The sequence below is a fragment of the Netta rufina genome, assembly GCF_964035555.1.
Source record: "Netta rufina genome assembly, chromosome: 1".
NCBI lineage: Eukaryota > Metazoa > Chordata > Aves > Anseriformes > Anatidae > Netta > Netta rufina.
Genome location: NC_140123.1, coordinates 45591606 through 45616915, shown reverse-complemented (window position 1 = coordinate 45616915; position 25310 = coordinate 45591606).

The window sequence follows — 25310 nt, the reverse complement described above, 5'->3', positions numbered from 1 at the left end:
TAGGATAGAATTTGTCTTACTCATCTTTAGACATAATACAGATATTATATTTGAGCTCATCACTACATCTCCTCACATTAGATTCCTGAAATGATCAAGATGTAGGAAAGGATCGTCTGAATTTTGGCGTAGACCTGTGTGGTGCCAGGAATTGGACTCGATGATCCTTGTGGGTCCTTTACAACTTGGGATATTCTATGATTCTATGATTTCTAGAGCAATAAATAAACTGGATTACTTTAGTCATTTACTTTAAAACAAATTAACTTTCACCCTCAAAATATTCCTTTTCTCTACTTTTTCCTCACATTGACTCACACTGCAGCCACAAGAACACTAGTCCCAGTGCTAAAACAGAGAGAAGAAGAGAAACTATGGCTTACGGTTCTCAATGGGACAAGGCTCTTCTTTCTTAGTAGCAAATCTTTTAATCAGTTCACCTACCAGGTCAAATCCTACTCTAACTGGGCATCAGATATGAACTGAATATCCTGAAACAAAGGTTCTCAGAAGTTCTAACGTACGGAACTTAACTATGGGATGACAGGGATGTGGGAGTATAGTCATGGTCATATGTCAACGTATGTTCCTTTTATGATGTGATATAGTTTACCACATATTTTGGCATTTAATGGAAGCTACTACACAAATGATGATCAGCTCAATACAGTTATACACTGTATTTTCAGCTCTGGAAGTTTTCTTCTGCAAAATCTTAGGAGAGTCATAGAATGGCTTAGGTTGGAAGGAACCTTAAAGATCACCTAGTTCCATTCCCCTTGCCATGGGCAGGGACATCTTCCACCAGACCAGGTTGCTCAAAGCCCCATCCAGCCTGGCCTTCAACACTTCCAGGCATGGGGCATTCATAACTTGTCTAGGCAAGCAGGTCTGGCACCTCACCATCCTCATCGTAAAGAATTTGTTCCAAATATCTAATCTAAATATACCCTCTTTTAATTTAAAATCATTACCCTGTGTTCTAACACTACACCTCCTAATGAAGAGTCCCTCTCCAGTTGTTCTATAGGCTCCCCTTTAGGTACTGGAAGGCCATTATAAGGTCTCCCTGGAGCTTTCTCTTCTCCAGGCTAAAGAACTCCTCAGCCTTTCTTTGTAGGAGAGGTGCTCCAGCCCTTTGATCATCCCTGTGGCCCTCCTCTGGACTCGCTCTAATAGGCCCATCCTTCTTGTTCTGAGAGCCCCAGAGCTGAACACAGCGCTCAAGGTGGGGTCTCATAAGAACCCAGAGGGGGAGAATCACCTACTCATATATGTTGAGTAATTTGCTACTCATATACAAATATCTGAAATATGCTACTCATATTTCTTTGATTTCTTTTCATGTCTGTTCTACATACAATCTTTAGAGTTGACACCACTGATTTGAATGGGAATCCTGCCATAAAAAGTATAACAGAATGAGATCATTATATGTATAATTTAAAAAGACAACTACATTTTGTCAAGGAGTTACAGGTGCCTTGTTTAGAAAGACACTATGTAATGTAACAAGTGCATTTACACTGATGTAAGATTTCATTGTTCCATACCTCAACTCTCTCGTAATGGAAGGGTAAAAACATCTCTGACCCTTCACTGGTTATCTTCTGTAACTGACCTTTTCTATGATGTGTCTATCTCAGTTTTGGCATCTCCTGACAGTAATAACCTGAAAATTATCTTCATCTCCTGCCACTTATTGACAAGTATACTAGAACTTCTTCTAGGAGAAGTTGTCAGTTCATTGAAGAATAATAGCAGTAATGATGATATAATAAAGGTCATCAGAATATGTATTCTGTGTTTATGTATTGGCAGGATAGAAAACAAAACAACAAAAGATAAATTCTTGTTTTTCCTTTGTAACAGACATTAATGTAAATTTTGTTTGTGCAAAACCAACCAAAATAAAGTACTAGATTTCTAGTTTAAAATATGGGGTAGTTCCTTATAACCTTCAGCAATCACACCTCAGTGAGAAAGCAGTGGAATTTGACATGACTTGTAAAAGATCTTTGGGTCTCCAAAGACAATCACAGAACATGTGACAGTTGTGTTGTATGAAGGTATTTTGTTTGTGATGCTTGGAAAGAGGGGAAAATACCCTTTTGAAAGAAACAAAATATTTTCCTCCATCTTTCAGTCTAAGTGATCACATACATCAAAGAAATAGGATTATAGGTTAAATAATCAGAAATAAAAATAAAAGATCATTTTGGGGATAAAATATATATTTTAAGAAGGCTGTTAGTACTTTGGATATTTTCAATGACATATAGTAAAAGTTCATCATAAAGTTGTCTCTGTCATATATCAGTTTTAATAAATAGTTTTTTTTTTTCTTCTATATTATTTCAGTAAAAATATTTTTTAAAGTTTTATTCATTTTAATATTCATGCACTGGACAAAGTTTAAAAGTAAGGTAAAGTTAAATAGAGATTTTAAAAAAAACTCTCAGAAAATAGATTATACACTCACTCTCTCAATCCTTACTCTGTGGTCATTTTTGCTGATAAAAGATATGTTTTATCCAGCTATCACAGTCTTTTTCCTCTAAAGATTGATGATTGAAAATGCTGTACTAGTAGTTATCCATCACATATGCCTATGAATGACCATGGTCCTGTCTGTGATCCATTCTTATACCAATTAAGTTTGGATCTCTGCCAGCTGCAGGGCCTTGTCATGCTACTCAGAGTGAATCAGGGAACTTGAATGATTTCCTGATTATTATAGATTATTGAACTCTTTCTAGCCCACTTTTGCTGAAGGCTGGACTTGAATAAGATAACTCAGAATCCAAAAGCAAATGCGATATTGTACGATTTGTTCTTTATAAGACAGTGCTATTTTGTTTCAAGCCAAGCAGTGCTGGTTTGATGTGGAACTGTTAGGGAGCAGAGGTTGTTCAGGAAACCACCTTTACATTTCTTCTATAAAACAAAACCACCACCACCAAACAACAAAAAAACCTCTCCTCAGTTCCTAAATCAACACTGCTAGGATGTATACAACTTAAATTTCAAATATTCGTAAGTCTCTGACCAGATTGTGGGTGGTAATGATACAGTCTTTAGACAAACAGCTGAATTTTTCCTTGGTTACTTCGGCTTGCTGTTTCTTAAACATTGTTATTTGCAACAATGCATCAAATAAGTTCAATATAATTTTTCAACCCAGGCAACAACAAAGTATTTTCATGAGCCAAATTTAGAAGTAGAACATACTTCTTCCTCATAACCCTGTACACTCTTTAGAGTAATTTATATATGTTTACGTGTGAGCATAAAAGAATGTTGGTACAATCTATTTGCATGTCAAAGTGTAGGAAGGAAGTTTTATTAGAAGAAGGCTTAGTCCTGCACTCGGGGCACAACAAACCCATGAAGTGCTACAGGCTGGGGGAAGAGTAGCTGGAAAGCTGCCCAAAGGAAAGGGACATGGTCAATAGTCGGCTGAATATGAACCAGCAGCATGCTCAGATGGCCAACGGCATCCTCGCTTTTATCAGGAATAGCGTAGCCAGCTGGACCAGGGAGGTGATAGTCCCCCAGTACTCTACTCTGGTGAGGCTGCACCTGGAGTACTGTGTTCAGTTTTGGGTCCCTCACTACAAGAAGGACATCAAAGTGCTGGAGCATGTCCTAAGAATGGCATTGAAGCTAGTGAAGTGTCTAGAGAACAAGTCTTACGAGGAAAACATAAAAAATAAACACGAAATGGTAACATCTCATCTTCTGCTTTCTCTTCCCAAAGTTATCTGCTTCTCTTCCCTTCCATTACAGAATCATAGAATCATTCAGACTGGGGAAAAAAAAAATAAATCAAAAATAATCTAGTCCAACCTTTAACATAGTACAGACAAGTCCACCACTATATCATGCTACCAAGTTCTACACCTACACATTTCTTGAAGACCCCCAGAGATGGTGATTCAACCACTTCCCCGGGCAGCATATTCCAATGCCAGAAAACCCTTTCAGTAAAGAAATTTCTCCTCATATAAAACCTAAAGCTTCCTCTGCTATGTTTTGTTCTATAACTACATGACCCAGTAGGTGTGGTGGGGTGGTAAGGAAGGAAAGAAAAAGACTGTCATGAATGGAAAATTTCTGATATGTGAGAACTGAGATCTGATTCATAGTGCGATGATGATATCAAACAAAACTAGACAGCTAATCAGGTTGAATTTTTGGATAATTATTATTCCCACACTGGTTCTAACCAATACTTGACTTCAAATGTCTCAGAAATCCCATCTTTCAGTTCTTGTCTAGCCTTTTAAGGTAAATATATTTTTATTGTAATGTTGTTACAATCAATATTCATATTTTAGTTGTTTCACATTTTGTTATTTCTATCTTGAATTTCCATAATGAAAATAGTTTTCCAAAGAGATGTAGGTGATCTTTAATTTCATGTAAAATTATATTTTAAAAACACACATTTTTTTAATTATTATTTTATATATATTTTTTTAAATAATAAAATGGCAGTAAAATGAAATCTTAAAAAATAAGGTCAGGAGAAGGTAATTTTTTTATTATTATTTTTAACTTAACAAACATGTTAGGTAATCTAACACCTAATGTGAGATCTTTATTACAAAAAAGATTTTCCTGATTTACTTTGCTGAGGTTAATTAACACACTACTACATATTTTTTCACTTGATTGTCACAGGAAACTCTATTTCCCCCTCTTTCCCCTGCCTGCTAAACCCTAAGACTGAGGCAAAACCCACTAACGCTCTTCCTGGTTAAATCAAGCTATAATGAAATATTTTCTTGGTGACTCAAACAAGTCTCAAAGGAAAACATAGTAAAGGAAATGTCAGGGATGCATCCTTTATTTTTTTTTTTTCCCTGAAATCTTGAGGTAGATCCTGAGTGACTCCACAGCACTGGCTGCAGAGTAGAACCCTTAAATAAAACATCACAAGTGTTTAAGACTGAAAGCTGTGTGCAGGGAGGGGACAGAACCCCATTAAGGACCAATACAATAAAAGAGACCACAGTCTGATCACTGTTCTGATTTTTTAAACCTATTTTGAAAGGTCTTCTCAGTGTTGTTTTGGAATGGTAGATTGCACTGTTGTAAAACACACATGGATGGGTGGCTGAAACTGTGGTCTGCATACACTAGGTGAAATGTATCTATTGACTTACAAGCTGGCTGCATGTGTCAAAATGCAATCCAGTATTTTTGTAATAATAGCTAGCAGTCATAGTTGTAAATTATTTATGGAGACTATTCAGTGCAAACAGGTTAGTGCACACATCCTCTTCAGCTTGACTGCCCTGGTTTTAGATCACTCAGACATTCAACTCCTTAGAGATCTGCTCTTATCATTGCAAACCCTAAAAAGGTACCCAAACTGCAGTCATTTCAGCAGCTCAAAGCAGCTCAGCCATTTGCTAAAGTTCTACCTCAAGGTTCAGTGAATAAACACCATTTCTGCCCACCTCTTTCACACCCACCCTGGCCCTGGCGATGTAAGTTAATATCAGACATGAAGAGAGATCGATCTCTAGAGCTAAAATTCCAGTGCTTCACAATCTTTGTGCAGAAACATGGAAGAATGTACATAGCAAAGGCCACCAATGATCTTAATACAAACTGACATTTCACTAATGTTGTGTTTCAGGAGACAGGTAAAAAGACAACCATCCAATGAGTACTTCTGGTTAAATTCAAGTAAGTACAGCACCCTCTTGCAATGCAGTACACTGATTTTTCATTGCATACAACTATTGACTCTCATTAGTATTTTGGTCTCACCAGTTCATTTCAAGCAGCTGCACCCACCCTGCACAGTCAATGGACTGCGGGTTACTGAATTTTATGTTTGAACAACGAGGCACCAAACAAAAGTAATCCATCATGTGCAGAAAAATGCCAGTATTTGACTGCTGTGACAGGTATACTATGTTGAAACATTTACTGTTTATTAGTTTCTCTCTAGGACAAGTTCAGCCAGGAGGGGCTTTGTGGGGGTTGCTTTTGCTACAAGTTATTTCTGATAGCTCTGAAACTGGGAGAGTGGTTCACCCTAGCTCTGTTCATTCATTAGTTTGTAAACTGGAATAAAAGTTTTAAATGTATTAATAGCACTGACCCGTACACAGCTCTGAGTAGATTTTCTTTCTGAAAGTTTAAGCAATCACAAGTTTCTACCTCAGTCTCAGGAATTCGGATTTTGGCCTTTATCATCCATAACACTGGGCAAAGAGAAAATCCTAGCAGCCAAGGTTACAGGATGAGAAGAAGGGTTTTAAGAACTTGGACGGAGACAACAGACTTCATTTGTCTTTAGTCCTTCAGCCTCCTTGCATGGTTCTTGCACAGCTTACACCACCACTGGTGTGCTCTCCTGTTAGGCAAAGAAGAAACTGTCCTTGTCCATGTATAAGCAGCTGTTTAGAGGTTAGCCATATTAACTTCAAGGCATATGCTCAGTGAGAAACCTGCCTGGGGCTGAGGAAGTTAAGCACCTGAAATGAGCTCTTCACAATCACTCACATCCTGTCTCTTCCTGTCACGTGGCTAGAGTCCCTAGGGAAACATACAGGACTGCTTATGTTTTATTCTCCCCATGGTATTTGGTCCCATATTTCATATAATTCCCACTGCAAAGGTGAACAGCAAAAAAATGTGCTTTGCCAAAGATATAGCTTGCACCAGTGAAGGATGGGTGTGTGCCTAATTAAATATGCACAATGCAGCATACAAAGGGTAAACATGCAGCACCAAGTGGATCTGTTTGCAGGGGGGAATGAACAATCACAACACAATGCAGCATGCATATTATATAACCAGTGCTGGTAAAAATGTGGTATTAAGTTACTAACTCCTGTGGCATGATAATAAATGTGTGTTTCAGGTGGACCCTATAACAGGAGGTCAGAGCTCATGTATATCAGGTGTTATCATTTCATTTTTTTCTTTTCTTGGTTCTAAAGCAAAATTAGATCAATGAGAATGTCATTCAGAAAGTCAGGCTGGGAATGTAAACAGTTAACTAGGGCCCACATCACTGGGCTAGAAACAAAGATCTATCTCTAACTTTCCTTTGTATCACACCTTTAATACAGACTGGACATGGAAGATGATCCCAAAGCAAAACTGGGGTGGAAATATGTAAAAATAAATGAATATATATTTTCACATATATATTAAATGAATATAATTTAGATATATAATTGCAGAAATAAAATGATATAATTCTCCAGTTAAAGATAGATGAAAAACTAAAGTAAACTCAACCCACTTGATACATTTTGCAGGAGTATGGGAGGGAAACAGACCATAGGAACTTTCTGGGGCAGGATTCAGGAATAATTGCTACAGATTTTCATTACTGTTTTTTGTTTGTTTGTTTGTTTTTTAATTTTCCTCACATAATTTTATTTGAAATAAAATTTCTTTCCAACTGCAAATTTAAAGACAAGCTGTTTTGAAGAAGGCTAACTTGAGCCTTCATATGATCTTCTCAATAACAAAGAGTACACTGGTATTATAAAACATTTTGTAGTTTCTTTTGACAAATCTTTCCTGTATTTTATTATTTTTTTAATTCTTACTGGGCACATAGTACTGAAATAAAGCATAACATTCTAAATAGATTTTAGTAACTATTTTTAAATTAACCAATTTCCTGCAAAAATTCATGGCCTGCTCTTGCCTGTATCTAATGTTAAGTAGAAAGAACTGTAGACATCTAACTCATTTGTGTCATCTGAAAATTCAGATTGGTTTTACAAATTGTAAAATGCATTGCAAATTTTTGAGGTAGAAACTTCACAGTATTTAAAACCAATAACATAACAGGAAAGAGGAGCTTTTCATATGGGAGCTGGAAAATTAAATAGATGGAATTTTTAAGTAGTTCTGAGAAGGTTAATTAGTAGACTTCTCCCTTTAAGGATGTGGTATACATGCATCTAATTGTAATATTCAAAGACCATTTTAAGGAAGAAAAAAAAAAGATTCCTAAATGCTGACAAAAATGTATATAAAATAACAAAAATCTAAGGCAATTGAAATCTTATTTCCGTAGTCTACATTAAGTCTTTCAGTCCAAGCAACTCAGTTACTTTATAGCATTCTCTGGATTTAGGTATATGTGTTTGTATATATGCACATTGATATTCACATGGATGTAGGTCCAGACATGTATATGATAATTAATATTTTTGGCTGTATTCATTTTTAGCACAAGACATTTATATTATGTTGAAGCAAGACTGTACAGCAACAATAACGCAGAAAACTAAAAAGGTTAATATCCTCAGTAGATGGTATCATTTCATCAATAAGAGAACTATTCAATGACCCTATTTTGGAGTGAACTCAGCATAATCAATTAACTTTGTCAAGTAAACAGATCTGTCCCTTTGGCTGCTGTGTAACTTGATATTTCTTCCTGTTCTTACTGACTCCGTGAATGGAGAAATAAAATACCCTATAATTATACGAGCTCTGACTGAGGAAAGAGATCTATTTTAAAAACTGCTTCACTGAAAGTGTCTGTCATTCTTAATCAGAGGTTTTTGTCTTCCAGCAGAGAAGGGTAGTAGAACAAGGCTCAGTCCAGAACCACAGAGTGCTTAAACAAAAGCAATGTTTTCCACGTTTTGATGAATTAGATGCAAATCAGTTGGCAAACAAAATAAAATAGCCAATGTGCCCCACACCACTTGACATATCTTACTTGAGTAATTATCCTCACAATGTACTATCCTTTGCTTGCTTTATTATTTCTCTTAGTTTTGTTTTGGCTTTTTAAAATAATAATAATAATGTAATTACAATAACATTAATTTGAAAGTAATGATTTCTATACACACTAGCAGGCTCTGAGACACAATCTATGATAGGTCATGAGACAGTGGTCTGAGACTGTCCCTGTGTAGTTTGCATTACGAAGAAAAAAATAAATAAATAAATAAAAGCTTGGGAAGGAGAGATCATTACTCTGCATAATTAGCAGGCTTAATTAAAAAATGGCCTGAGATATCAGCTGTAGCAACAGCTCAACAAACCCCCTAGGGCTTGTTCATAGATTCTGCTGCATTCTGATTATACTAGTATGAAACTAGAAATAGCCACCTGGAATCACTTTTTCAGATGGGCATTTGCTAAGTGCTAGTGCACTGTTTTTAAATTGGTTTGTTTGGCACAATTTGTACAATGACACAAGCTTTTGTAATTTTAGCAAAGTGAAAAAGAAAGCATGGCAAGGTTGAATAATTAACTGCATGATGTTTCCGGTGTTTCTCCTTTTTAATAAGTGAGGGCATTCAGAAATACATTTGTCAAATTTCTCAAGTTCTATAAACCCTAATTTGTCTGGTTTTGTCGAGCTATGATAGCTTTAAAAAATGAGATCAAATCAAGGTTGAACTTCTAAATTTCAACAGAAATTAAATCTTAATTTTTAGCCACCTCAGATTTCTCATATCCATATGAAAATCATATTTAAAGCTTAAAGTCTCTCTTCTAAAAATCAAGTCTGCATTTATTCTTTCTACGTTGGGCAATACATCATGGTTCCTTCTAAGGCATATCAAAAGCTTTCCCATACACTACTGACTATGTAAACAGACCATTCATTCTAGACAGGCCATCACTTTCACTTTTGCAGAATATTGGGGCTAGATAACAGCCAGAAACATAAACGAACAAGTTAAGGAGTGAAGATGTTTCTGCGTTATTAAACCAGAAATTGATTTGATCCAGTATGATCATAATTACTCAAAGTGGAACCTTACTAGGACATTGGAGCTAACAGTGATGATTAAAAGACAAGTCCTCCCTTGATAGGTATGTACTTTACATGCATTAACAGTTAGAAGGCAAAGCTGGGATTATACAAGAAAATCATACAACCAATTTACTTTTTCAAATGGTTTTGACAGGCTGATTTGTTTGTTTGTTACTACTATTATTATAACTGTTATTTATACCTGTTTAATAACATCATACTGCAAGGATACCAGAGAGACTTTGTTTACTTAGCAGTAAAGGTATGACTTTGTGTTCTTTCCCCAGAAATATCTGAGTTTGTGAACAGGCAAGAAAGAGGCTCAGATCCCTCAGGTCCAGCCTGTGACAGCCTGCCACTCTGCAACACCCTGCTGGAAATGTCCTTGCCCACCTTGGGCATATCACAACTCCTGGAGGCTACTTGTGAGCACTGGAAGTAGGGCGTTCTCATCAGCACCACTTGTACACATCAGAAACTTTCCTCTCCAGAGACACTTTTAAACACAAATCCTATTAAGATATTTAGTTAATATGGCAAGATGCTTCCTTTTATGCTGAGCCCTTCCAGCTGACTAGACAAAGAAATCTTTGCTATCTGTGGCTACATAGAATCTTTCTGGCATGTTTAACATCTTGGGAACATATTTTTGTGTTTCTTTAGGTTAAAGATATCCTCCTAGGAACTTACTTATCAGAGAGATGAACAACTAAGGAGTATATGCGTCTGTAGGGAGCAGACAAAAGTTTCTGTTTCATGGGAGAATCCTGAACCAACAAAGTTCTGAAAGGGAATGAAATATTGCACAATGTATTCTCTACTGTCAAGTACAAATAGTGTGTTTTTCTGCAAGAATGACAGAATTTCCCTATTCCTAAATAAAAGGCATATAGGAAAAGCAGAAATCACCAAGAAAAATGACTGAAGGATAAATCAATATGAGGTGAAAGGTCAACAAGTGGCCTGCTGTTAGTCTGCCAAAAATATTTAATACATTCATTTGATATTATTCACGGTCTTAAAAAAAAAAATGATGTGAGAGAAAGATAGACATGCAGCAATACAGCCTTTTCGTACTGGTGAGAGGAAGGTCTTTGCTCAGAACCACAAGCTGATCTAAAAGTAGTGTTTATGCCTAAAGCTTTGACACCCCTTGAGGGTTATCCATTATTGCAAATGCAATGACAATCTTTCAATACAGACAAATTAGCTATTTTCTAGAGGGCTAATTCAGTTCTTCAAGTTACATTAATTTATCAGAGTTTAATTACTGCTAAAATTGTACTAATTCAAATTAGAGGTGGCAGTCATGTAACATGTTATTTGACACCTTGTAAATTCTTGATTTTTTTATTTTATTTTATTTTATTTTATTTTCTGTTAGGACAGGACCTAGTAATTTCCAGTGATTAAGATGCACAAATTTGACAAAGATTTCTAACAATTCCTAGCTGAGACAGTTTCTGTAAATTTTGGTCTTCATCCTACTATTTAGACTTCCTAATAAGCTGCATTTTAATTTTTTCTCTGGGATGGAGAATTTTCTCAGCATTTTTCAGTCTTGTGTTTAAAACCTTTACAGCTCTTTTTGATTAAAACTATCGTTGTAATTGTTAGTCAATGAAATTACAAGGAAAATAAATAAAATTAAGAACACTACAAAAAAGCTCTCATGTTTACATGATAGGAACAGTATTCCAAAACTAAGAATTCAGGAAGGGAAAAAAAAAAAAAAAGGCAGAGAAGAAAAGCATGGAAACTAACCATAAAATGCCAAGAAGGTGAACAGCTGACATATACATGTAGGTAAGCTTAACTGAGAGGGATTTCATTTACAGGAGAGGAAGAGACCTCTGGGGTCAGCAGAGACACTTGTGTGATACAAGACTTTTGATAAATGGATCAGATTATTATTTTAAAACTACCGAGGCTTTTCTCACCAGTGTCTGTGCTGAAAAGCTGTACCAGTGCTCTGTTTTAATGAGTAGGACCTTTCTTCTGATTTTCAGTCTAAGTTTAGTCTCAGCAACCCTAAATACACATGTTCTTTTGCAAACACTTTGTCAGTTGTACTAAATAGGTCTCCTTTACCATGTATACTAGTCCTCCTGATGTACCAAAAAAAAAAAAATGCTTTCCTCTTTCACCTTTTTAATCTTTGCTCATATTTCCTTTATTCCCCTGATTATGCTGGCAGACTCCTTTGCATCTGTATCAGTTTGGATTCTTCTTTCTGAAAACTGGAGGGACCAGAACTGTATTTAGTACTTCATTTCTCTCAGGAGTGTCTTGTACAAATGTCCCATTAATTTTCCCTGTGGGCAATATCTCCACCATATATTTGCTTGCCCTTGCCCCAGCAACAGCCAGCTGGTGTCTTGGACATATGGTGATCAGTCAGCAGTGCACATGGATCATTTTCACACGGTGAACTCGCAGCTTGTAACTTCTTCTTAATTTTACTTTTATAACAAGATCACCGACCAAGGGAAAAGAATTAATGCAATTTTTTGGATTTCAGTAAAACTTTCAATACAGTTTATCACACTATCCTTCTGAACAAGATGTCCAGCATACAGCTAGATAAATAAATAATACAATGGGTGAAAAATTGGCTGATGGGTCACAGTCAAGGTTTTATATTAAATGGGGTTATATCAGCCTGGCAGCCAGTCATCAGTGCAGTTCCCCAATACTTCATTTTGGGGCCTGTTTTTTTTCAGTCTTCTCATAAGTGACTTGGATGGAGGACTAGAAGATATATTGAGTAAATCTACAGATTATAGAGCTGCCTACTCCATTGAGGGGCAGGGAGGCAGAGAGATCTTGACAGGTTAGAAGACTGGGCAATCTCCAACAATATGAAGGGTCTTTAACAAGACCAAGTGCCAAATTCTGCACCTAAGATGGAGCAAACCTGGCTATACATACAGGCTTGGGGATGAGAAGCTGGAGAGCAGCCCCACAGAAACTGGTCCAGGGGTTTTGGTTAACAGCAAGTTGAACATGAGCCAGCAGTGTGCCCTGGCAGCCAAAAGGGCCAACTATATCCTAGGGTGCATCAAGCACAGCATTGTTAGCTGGTCAAGGGAAGGGATTGTCTCACTCTGCTCTGTACTGGTGCAGCCTCACCTCAAGTACTGTGTGAGGTTTGGGGCAACACAGTATAAAAAGGACATAAAACGACTAGAGAGTGTCCATAGTGTGGCTACAAAGATAGTGAAAGGTCTAGAGGGCTTTGTGTGAGGAGCTGCTGAGGTCCCTTGGTTTGTTCAGCCCAGAGCAGAGCAGAGCAGACTGACAGGAGGCCTCATGGCGGCCTGCAGCTTCCTCACGAGGGGAGCAGAGGGACAGGTGCTGAGCTCTGCTATCTGAGGACATCAACAGGACCTAGGGGGACATCATGGAGCTGGGACAGGGGAGGTTCAGGCAGGGTGTTAGGGAAAGGTTTCACCGCTGGGGGGGTAGTCACACACTGGAACAGGCAGTGGTCACAGCACTGAGCATGCCAGAATTCAAGAAGTGTCTGGAAAATGCTCTCAGATATATGGTCCAATTTTTGCATGGTCCTGTGTGGAGCCAAAAGCTGGACTCAATGTGGAACCCTTCCAAATTACGATATTGTATGACTCTAAGATTCTGATCATTCCACCCCATGAATGGCTCTGATTTGAACTGTTTAATCAATGAACTCTGAAGCTTAACTGTGATATTTTAAACCTGTGTTTCATATTGGCATTAAAATCCACATTGAAAACCAAATTCAATGGGAACTCCTAGGAACTCATTTGATCTAAAGCCTACTGATTTATAGTACTCAAACACTACTGTTCATAAAGAAAAGTAAGATCTCTTTACCCTTCAAGAAATAATTTATAATTCTATCCTCTTATCTCAAGCACAACGTTGTGCACAGTCACTTGTGCATCATTTAGAACATTGCTTGTAAAAGGGAGCAAAACCTCCCACCAAGTAATTTTACCCTTAGAAAGTTCCAGATGCATCTTTTTGTTCACCAAATCTGTTTGAGAACAGGTGACTTGCATGCCGTCTCAATATAACAGAGGAAGTCCAAAGACTCCTTGAATTTGCAGAGATAGAATGTAAAGATAGATGAATGAAAAAAAAAAATACTTATTCAGGAAAAAAAATATATTTTTTTTCTCAGTATATTTCCAAACTGATCACTTTTGTTTGTTTGTTTCATCTAAGTTTAGCCATTCAAAACCTAGTCATGTTATCCTAGATAAGATTCTAAGCTTCCTGTATAAACAATGAAGAGACAATCCTTAGTCTTTCCAAGCTAAAATAGGTGTTTAAGATAGATGACATTTAATGACTTATGAATCATTCTACCTATCTTTAGATAGTCTAGAAGTTCATATCTTCCTTCACCAACTATAAAAGAAGTGTATCCAATTAGTGTAGACCTCAGACTTGGGGACAGGCAAGATAGACAAGATAAGATGAACCTCAATCTTTGATCTAGTATGTTATTTGAAATAGGAATGGTAATTAAGATCTATGCTGGTGCTATAGAAAAATACAACTTTTATGAGAAAAATTGCTTGAAATGAAACAAATTGGAAAATGGACAAAAATATCAGACTCTTCAGATGGTCAAGAAAGAAAGATAGAGGAGAACTCTAAAAAAAAAAAAAAAAAAAAAAAAGGACAAATCTATAAATTAAGCACTCAGAGAATTCAGCAAGTATGAATAAACATACAAAAGATGTGTTAACATGAAATTGAGAAGGGAATTTCCCTTAGTGAGAAAAATCGTCAGACCACAAACTGAAAATAAAGGCTCTATGAGATCCGGTAGAGCTCAAAGTGAGACTTAGATCTATTATGTATTGAGAAGAAAACCTAGGATGTTTCTCTAAGACAAAGTTTGAGAAGCAATTGGTCCATCAAGGCTACATTTCGTCTATGGGCTAGTATTAGTAACTCCTGGTGAATCCATGGAAGCTATGCATGCTCTTTCAGAAGAGTTTCAGAAGTAGGGACAGATGGTTGCAGTATGGCATTCACTTCAGTTAGCCCTCTGAAAGCCATCCATTTTAGATTAAGCTTTGTCTACTGCCTGCACAAATAAAGAGAAAGAGACAGAGAGAGGATAATCTCCAGAGAAACTTCATTATATATCTTAATTATTTCTTTAAAAATTTGAAGAGGTATATCACTGGCAATTACAAAAGTAAGACTCAGACACAACAGATTTTGTCTCAGTCTGAAGGATCAACTGTCTGATTCCCATTAAATGTGAGAAGCTTCAAACACAGGAACCACAGCTCCTATATCCCTGTTCGAGACAGCATCTAGAATCATAGAATCATAGAATATGATTCTCATCCAAGTTGGAAGGGACTCATAAGGATCATCGAGTCCAACTCCTGGCTCCACATAAGCCTACCCAAAAATTCAGACCATATGACTAAGAGCACAGTCCAAACGCTTCTTAAAGTCTGACAGGTTTGGTGCCATGACTATGTCCCTAGGGAGCCTTTTCCTGTGCATGACCACCCTCTCAGTGAAGAACCTCTTCCTGATATCCAGCCTGAACTTTCCCTGTCGCAGCTTGACACCATTCCCTTGGGTTCTATCTAAAGAGAATAGATTTTTTCAAATATAGGGAAAAGATGAAATATGGACACATACAGTCTGATTTTGAGATCTTCCCCCCAAAAATACTGTCAAAATAAGACATGTCCAATTTATGAATTCAAGTGAAGCTAATATTTTCCAACTTTTTTTTTTTTTGAAAAAGAAAAATTGAAAAGAAATTAAACAAATTGAAAGGAACTACATCTTTCCTTGGATCTTCAGTTCTAATCTGATAGTGCCCTAAAAGTCTTATCTAGAATATGAGTTCTGGTAATTGACAAATTTAAAATAAATTGTGGGACTACACCTAAACAGCATATTAAACAATAACAACAAACTTTTTTTTCTACATAGTTGGCTCCTCTTCAGCTTTCTTGGAAACACATGCTTCATCTGACTCTTTGCTGGAATTTCTTTAGTGTACCATTACCATCTGCAGCAGGATAGGTCATTTTCATACCACTGACTTCAAGAAGAGAGTGTCATAAATAAAATTGTGATTCAATGGGAGATGTCCAATGTAATAAACAGACTTACACTAAATTTTAGGCCAGAAGTGATCAGTAGATCATTTTATCTGATCTAGCTAACCAGATTTAATAGTAAATGCATAATTTTAATCCTGATACACCTGGTTTAAAAGAAGTTTTGAAGAAAAGAAATACCATATTCCAGGGATAATTCCAGAGAAGTTTTAAGTGCTAATAGCAGTTTTAAGTGCTAACTCACTTAACCTGGGCATCTTGAAGGTCATTTTCAAAGTCAAGCTTGTCATCCTATCCAATGGAGTGATGTGAGTTCTCTCAGGGAACAATTTATCTGATCATTAAACAGGACTGCAAGACAATTGAAATGAGTGTGCCACTGGCTATAGAGGGAATCAAGTATACTGACTTCAGTGACTGATTTCTGCAAGTCTTTACTTAAGGAATGTGCCCACTTGCTGTTGGAAGGCTCAATCAAAGGTACCTGATAAGCACACACTTTCTTTAGATGAACTGGGTTTCCCCTGCTCCAGCTTTTTTTAGCCAAGTTGGCATGAACTGCGATGTGGAAACAGTGCAAGCATTCTGAATTTGAATGTGAAGGGGACGGTGGTACCTTCCAGCTGACCCCACAGCTGCAAGCCAGGCAACATTTTGCCCTGATGAGCACACCCACCTGAGCTGGGTGGGCAGCAAACTACAGGGAAGAAACAGATGGTTTGCATATGAAAGGGCAAGAATGGTATGCCTCAGACTTAATCTTTCATGTTTTTACATGATGACAGTGAAAACCATAGGGATGCAAACTGAAGGACCAAATATTGCTGCTAAGAGCTTACTGGTTAGCTAAAAGCTATTAAGAAAATGGAAGCTATTAACATCATGCCAAATAATGGTTCGATAACGGTGGCCTAATGTGAAATTGAGATACTTTGTATCACTCTAAAATGATCATCCTCTAGTCCAAATAATGAACTGCAAACTCTTCAGCTGAAGATGGTGTTTTCCCACATATGTGCAAAACTATGCAATCAAAATATAACAGCTCATATATTTGCTTTTATATGTAGATTTACCATGGTAGCAACCTGAGATCTGAAAACCTACACAGTAGGAGTTGAGGTCTTACCCTACATTCTACTTATTTGTGGAAAAATTCTACTGAGTCCGGTTATCAGTAGTGATCAATGACTGGAAAAAGTTAAAATCTTCAAAACATCAACTCTCAGAAAAAGTTTGCTTTGTATAAAATTCAGTGACTTTTAGTAACAAGCAAATAATAAGCTTTGAAATGGTTCAATAAGTTGTTTTCTAAAGTATTCATCATTATTTAATATTGACCAAAACACATTGTCTGTAATATAATATATATTTACTGTATGTATTTTATATAACAAATATAAAAATTATACTATATATATATAACGTTTGCCTTTTACTGTGAAACATAAATATAGTACCTTATGCATATATAAAAATTAGAGCAGCAAAATATTTTAAAAATATTGTCTAAATAAAACTTCCATTAGTTACCAAAAGGCATTTTGTACCTGGGCAGTTTTTGCATATTGTTAAATGAATTGTAAATTAGAAACAATGGTGAGTGACAGCATAAGTAGGATTATCAGAGGGCTTCCTAAATATTATCAGTTTGTGGTATCTTTACAATCAATCTTGTATGAAAACAATAGAAGTTTTGCTGAAGATCTCCTTTGGCAGGTCCCAGTCTAACAGTCTATGCCTTGTTCCCATCCAGAACAGGGAGACAAGGAGACGTAGAGGGAAAAATAAAGACAGCATGGAGAAGAAATCCAGCTGAAATGATTCCACTCTGGGTTCCAGACACTGAAATTCTGCCCCATGGACACGTTATGTCCTCTTTATCTTTTTGTGGAAGAAAAGTCCATGACAGAAGATAAAAACTTGTACTGATGTATTTACCTGAGACACAAAAAAAGATAAATTGGAAGCCCTAATTTCAGTTTCTTTGTGCTCTTCCTGGCCTAAAACATCTGAACTTTTCAATATGATATAACCCTAACCTCAAAATAGTATATATAATATTAGCTAGACTATCTTTTGCTAATTGTTCATTTTAGTCCCTCCAAGGTAGAAAGGAATTAGAGTGCTTTGATGAGAAATAATGGTCAAATATATTGATCTGCACTGCAAGATCTGCAAGTGAGTCCAAAATGAAATTATCACAATTTAAAATCATATAAAGACAGTATTGACTGTCTGCAAACTAATTCAAATGTGTCCTAACACAGAATGATGGATGCAAGTACCACTGGAATTGGGCCAATATTCTGACAAATGGTTTGGATGCATCCTATTATTAGGCAATTATTCAGCAGAAATAGGATGGAATTCTGATGACCAAGCAGTGGGGTTATGACTGTTTTTACAGAAGGACTTGCATACTGTTACTGTATTTGCAATATGGGGATGTTTTCAGAGTTCATAAACATACCTCTATGTGCTTTGTGTATGATATGGATATAAAAATAAACTTACACATATACTCTACAGATAGATAAATTGATTGGTAATTGTATAATCATACAGTACACATGCAATGCATTTAATCAGAGCTGTGAACAACATACAGTCAGAGCAGATTGATTAAGAGGATTTTTACAGGATCACCGGAAACCCTCAATAGCACTTGACAATAATCAAAGCTTTAAATACAATAGCAGGAATTGAGTAGGAATTGAGCTGGCACCAGAGAGGCTAACTCTGTACGTCAATACTTAAAAAGAGAGTTGTGTGAACAGGAGTGCTACACTGGAGAACTGCCAGCTGTTGAAAGCATACATTTGAGGTTGAGTCTGAGGACTGCCTATGTTTCAGAATGAAGAGCAGAAGAGGAGAGGTTGAGTTTGAAAAGCAACATCCACCCACAGTGGATGGGGCTCCAGACTCGCAATCTAGCACCTATATCCACATTCTACTGTATGAGCCTGGGCTTAATTTCTCTGTCTTTCTATTAGTCCACCTATGAAAGATACTTTCTTTTCTTGTGAAATATTGGATATCTGTACATGAAAATACCACAGAGCAGATCAACCCATTTTCAGAGCTGTGCTAAGGAATTATGACAATTTTTAATACCTGACCTGCCCAGATAATTGCTGAGGCCCTGATCCTGTGAAGAGCTATATGTGTGCTCAAATTTACATGCTATAATTAAACCCAAGGAGACTACTTTCAAAGCCTAGAGTTAAACAAGGAAAAGTTTGTAATGAGAAGTCATATCTTTCATTAGATCTGCAGATATAATTGGAAAAAACAGTCAGTCTTTCTTGCATACAAGCCTCTTTTCATGTCTTCAGGTCTTGGAAAAGAGCCAGGACTTTTCAGGATTGAAGCCTAAATGTTATTAGCAGCATTTCACTAGGTATAAATGCCATTGTAAAAGGAGCTTATTAAGAACTTCAGTTTCTTTGCTTAGAATCCTCCCCAAAACAACCAAAAAAATATGGCTTGTTCTCTGACTCTTCAAATTAGTAAAAGCAGCATGAAAATGTTTATGAATGTATTCAAATACACAATTTGATCATTTGTTGTAAAATGGTTTGTTTTGTTTAAAAAATAATTAAAAATTAATTCAGCCAAAGCATGAGGGAGAAATTGACTCTGTAACCCAGCATTTACAGAGCTCATCTGGGATATGGGAGACCGGCATTGAAACCTCTGCTTTAACAAACAGTTCATTATTTTTACAAAGTGGCACAACTTTATCAAAGTAGGTTAGCGAGCCCAGTTTTAGAATAGCTGAAATCCTGGTGATGAGGATAACTTGGGATGATTCCGTGGCATGTGGGACTCATATCATCTTCCCAAAGTTGGAAGGCACTTTGCTTACTTCTGCTTTGCTAAATCACATATTCTGTAGTTATTTCTGCCTGCAAGAATAATAGTTCCAGTCTGAAATTCATGTAATTCTTGGCACATCAAAAACATTTATCTATTGCTTTCAAAAACTATAAAAACATTTTCAGACCGAACTCATGATTTTTTAGGTTTTGCCTCTTATTCTTGCTAGCATTTCCATCACTTGTATATTCAAATCTATATAATTTTTCCTTTGAACACACACTCACAGTAGTAAAGCAGCTTGAAAAGGTGCCATACATATGAATACATGTTGACTTCAAAGTTCTAACACAAAGGTGAGTTAAGTTATTACGATATTTTTAGCAGCTTCATTGAGCTTTCAGTCACCCCCACAGATGGAGACTGGAAAACGTCCTTAAAGAGTTGAGAGGGTGTCTGTTTCTCAAAATATAAGGATGGATATGGAAACCTCTGTGACCATAGCCAGCATAATGGTACTGATAATGTCTCCAAAATAGCAGGTACCAAGGGAAGACCTCTGCACAGCAGCAGAAATATGTTCCAGATAGCCATCTGCTCTTGATGAATGGTGAATCAGGACCACCAGTTTCATTGCATCTCTCATAGCCTAAGCACAGACTCAGATTTTTGAACACACTCTGTTGAACTTGGGTAGAGACCAAGTTCAGACCAAGTACTTTTTGGCAGATTATCCTGCCAAAAAGTAAAGGAAAGTGCTTTCAGGTATAGTTTTCATGGAGAACCTGAAATGCAGTTTGCTGAAAGCTGAGATAGCACTCTATATAAAGTGTAGGTACATTCTCACGCTGCTTGTATGCTCTTCCCCAAGCATCATAGTTGGAAAAAAACAAACAAACAAAAAAGGAAAATATGGATCTTCCATCTGGTGCTGCCATTTTTCTGTTCTTTATATTCATGTCTGGAACCATCTGCTAACTTTTATAGATCTGCAGGCACATTTTACAGTTTTACCATAATTATTTTACAGCTTCAGTGGCATCCAGCACCTGTCCAGACAACATGGGAAGCGGTACCCTGTGAGTGTGAGACATGTCTGGAAGCATCAGGCCTGTGTCTGGTGGGCCTCTTGGCACCAGGATGAGAAGACTGTGGAAGTGAGCAGGAGAAGGAGTGCTTGGCTGGCCAGGGGCTCCCTTTCTTTTGCTAGAGCTTAAGTCAACTCCATTCCAATCTCTGCCAATTAAAATGTAAAATGAGATATTTCAGCTTAAAAAAAAATGCACTGGCTACAAAAGGATAAAAGCTATTGTTCCCATGTAAGTGTTGCTGTCTTAAACACACGGTCATAAGAATCCCTGCCAAACTTTGTTTTTTTAAGAAACAATGTTGACTCCATATCTACTGCCTTAGTTAATTTAATATAAAGTTGACATAAATGTATCCCTGAACAATAGAAAGGTTTAGCTAATTTTTGTAGTATTTTCCAAAGTCCATCAAGCACTAATGCACTTTTAGTGCTTCCTTCCTTCAGAAAACAGATCAAAGCATACCTCCTTAGTCTGACTTCTATTCTGCCTTCACATCGAATGTCTGCAAAAGTTAACAAGTAAATGATAAAGGAACATCAATAAATAAGCATGAAACAAAACTTTTTTTCCCCCCCATGATTTTTACCTTAACCCCTAACCTTAAATATACATTTTCCACCTTTTATTTCCATCATCAGTGTGTTATGCCTTCCTTAGTCCTGGACTGAAGTCAAGGAAACGTAAATCTCCATTTTCACAAGACAGACAAGCAAGTGACCTTGTACATAAAGATTTGTCCATGAGGTCTTATCAAAAAAATCTACCGACTTTGAGCACCTGGTTCACTTTTAGGTTGTAAGTGTTATAAATATAAAACCATGATTTGCTATTTAACTAAAGTAAAAGGTAAAGTAAGGTAAAAAAAATTAACTAAGGTAAAAAGTGCTATGGTACTTAGTATAGTCATAGTACAACTATGTTCCAAACTTTATTTACATTTATTCTAATCATGGTTGTGATGGTCTGGAAATCTACCATTGCAAGCATCACTACTACAAATTACATAATAATAAAAAGAAAAGAAAGGAAAAAAAAAAAGAAAAAAAGATTCAAAATAGAGTTTACACTCACAAAAGTGTAAACTTACACTTATAAAGCATTCATTTACAAAGTATTCATATCAATTAATACTTATGAATGTCTTCACATGCTTCACCTTTTTCCCATTCACTAACAGCCTGGTTGTTCACAGTAGAGAACAAAAGACAAAGGGTGATCTTGTTCCCAATGAAGATTATCCATTCATTTCTTTGAAACAACTTTGGTAGTCCTTGATTTTATCACCTCCTAGAAAACACTGAATCAATTAGGCAGAAAGGATCATATCCCAAAGTTCTTGTTAAAAAATTTTCAAGTGTCGTGGTTCCGCTCGAGTGGGCAGCCGAGCTCCACCACAGCCGCTCTCTCACTCCCCCTCCTCAAAGAGGAATGGGGAGAAAATACGTGAAAAGGGCTCAAAGATTGAGATAAGGATGAGAAAAATCATGCAGTAATTATTGTAACGGGCAAAACAGACTCGGCATAGGAAGATAGTAAGATTTATTGCTTATTACTAACAAGCTAGAGAAGTAAGAAACAAAAGAAACCAAAAGCACCTTCCCCCCATCTACCCTCTTCCACCTCCTCCCCCCGAGTGGTGCAGGGGAACGGGGAAATGGGGGTTATGGTCAGTCTACAGTGCTTCTCTGCCACTCCTTCTCGGTCACTCTCGTCCTCTGTGCTGTGGGGTCCCACCCACAGGATACAGTGCTTGATGAACTGATCCGGCGTGGGCTTCCCACAGGCAGCAGCTCTTCCAGAACTGCTCCAGATATGAGTCCTTACCACAGGGTCCATCCCTCAGGAGAAAACTGCTCCAACCTGGGTCCCCCACGGGCAGCAGCTCCTGCCAGGTCACCTGCTCCTGCGTGGTCTCCTCCACGGGCTGCAGCGTGGAACCCTGCTCCACCGTGGTACTCCATGGGCTGCAGGGGGACATCCTGCTTCACCATGGTCCTCACCACAGACCACAGGGGACTTCTGCTCCGGCGCCTGGAGCACCTCTCCCCCTCCTTCTTCACTGACCTTGGTGCCTGCAAGGCCGTTCCTCACTCCTCTCACTCTCCCAGCTGCTGTGTGGCGCAGTGTTTTTTTTCGCTGTCTTAAATATGCTCTCACAGAGGCGCAAAACAACATCGCTTATTGGCTCAGCTTTGGAAAACAGTGGGGCCCTTACCAAACATGGGGCAGCTTCTAGATCCTTCTCACAGAAACCACCCCTATGGCCCGCTGCTACCAAAACCTTGCCACGTAAACCCACTACATCAAGGAAAACTCATTTCATTCAATGAAAACTTAACCAAGAAAAAGGATGTAAACACTGAGATTTGGCCCAGTAGTAGTACAAGGAATATAATCTAACCAGATATTGTTAAGGCTTTGCTAACCTGACTGTAAATGTAAATGTTATATTTCATTTTATTACTATAATTACCATGCTTTAGTATTATCTTAATATACTTTGATGATGTATAATGAAGGCTTTGTCCATGCAGTAATGGCTATACTACAGGAATGTAGGAAATCTGAAAAATATGGGAAGAGGTAATAAAAAAGCTAACTGTTTAAAGTGATAACACCTGCTAAACAAAAAGTATGTATTCATGAGCTACAGCGGAGCAATTCAATTTATCTGCCAGTGAGATCTCTTCCTGTCAGCTACCTCTGGAAGATCAATAAATAAATCTATATGCAAATTAATAGTAAATAATTACTATTTTTTACCTTGTTCAGTAAATGTATATGAACAAAAACTGACTCCAGACTGGGAAGTTCACAGGTCACTGTGGCAAATACAGCAATCATGTCAATAATGTCAGCAGCTGATCAACAGGGTATTTAAATAGTATAACTTCTGTTAATTTGGCTGTGTAAACTGGAAAGTAAATTGTGTCCCAGTACTTTAGCTCTTGGTGGAGATCAAATGACAACCCTAGCATAATCTGGAATAATTTCCACCAAAATTACTAATAGTTATTCCAGATGAAGGAAAAGCAGAATAGTTCTGTGGGAAAGATCAGAAAACCATGTGTTTGTTCTCATGTTTTCTGCCCCTATATGGTTGAGGTTAAAATTTTTGGCATAAAATAGCTTGAGTCTTCTTCCAAACCTGAGAGAAAATCCAGGTGATTATCCTGAAATCCTTCCATTTAGGTCTGATACTGTGCACGCAATTATAGCCCACTGCCTCTAAACTCAAGCTTCTCTAAAAAGGAACGGTCTCTTGATGTGAGGTCTCCACAGGAACTTTGACTGTAATTGGAGTGTAAAGTTAATTCTCCCTAGCATCATAGGAAATGCTTATTGCAAAGCTGACTGTGTGATATTAACAGTTTGTGTTTTTTTTTTTTTTTTTTTTTTTTTTCTGTGCTAGCATCAAAAATGATCTATTTTATTTCTTTGCAATCCTTTAAGCAATGAAACTTATTTACTCAAATTATTAGTCCAAATCTCTTGTGTGGGAGTTTGCTCAAAGTGCTCACAGTTAGATCTGATCAAATAATAGTAAATACATTTGAATAATGTATTTGTTAAGTAGCAAAAGAAATGACCAAACGTAGAATTCAAAAATATATTCACAAATAATTTATTCAAGAGATTATCAATGACATGTTTTTACAGCAGCTTATCAACTATATTTTTTGCAGCAAATATTTGATTATCTTTAGTGAAAAAAAAAAAAATCCCTTCAATTAGGGGTGGACTCTATTGATTTATTTACATGACTGTAAGAATCTTATTATTTTTATAATAGTGAGGATGAGATTAATTAAAAAAGAGGAGGAAATGTTAAAGGAATAGAGGTTTCTGTCCTACTTTTCTAGCTTTTACTTCCCCTCCCCCCCCCCCCCCAGCAATGTTACAAGAAGAAATTGAGCAATCTGATAGTATTGTCACAATGTTGGGGCAATCCATCTTGGAAATTGTACTTCAGAACCAGACTCTTTCCTGCGTCTTTCTGGTACCAAGATATACTCAACAGGCTCCAACAATTTTAAGGGAAGTAAGTCTGAATTTTCTTGGTAATAGTAGCATCATGAATACTTAAAAAATATTAATTTCACTTAAAAATATAAATTTTACTTCAAGTGCAATTGCATTTTGGTTGAGAATCTGACAAACCAAAAATATTAATTTCCATCAATCATGTTACAAAATTTACATTACTCAACCTTCTTCATACATCTGTAAATTGTGAGACTGCATGTGTTCAAAGTAAATTTGGGGTTTAGGTACTTATTTTTTTTTCCTTGTGGTTGTAAAACAAATTCTGAAATATATTTTGAAATGTAAGGATACATGAAAAATTTGAGATTCAAAAGGCAAATATGAAATATAATTGTTAGCACACTGACAGCATTTTTGCTGTCAATATTTTTATCATTATTATAAAATCATAGTTTTTGAATGTTGGTAATCGGTAATTTCCTGACCTACTGAAGGAAACAGAAAATGAATGTAAAGATTATCATTTAAATCACAGAAATGAGACATATA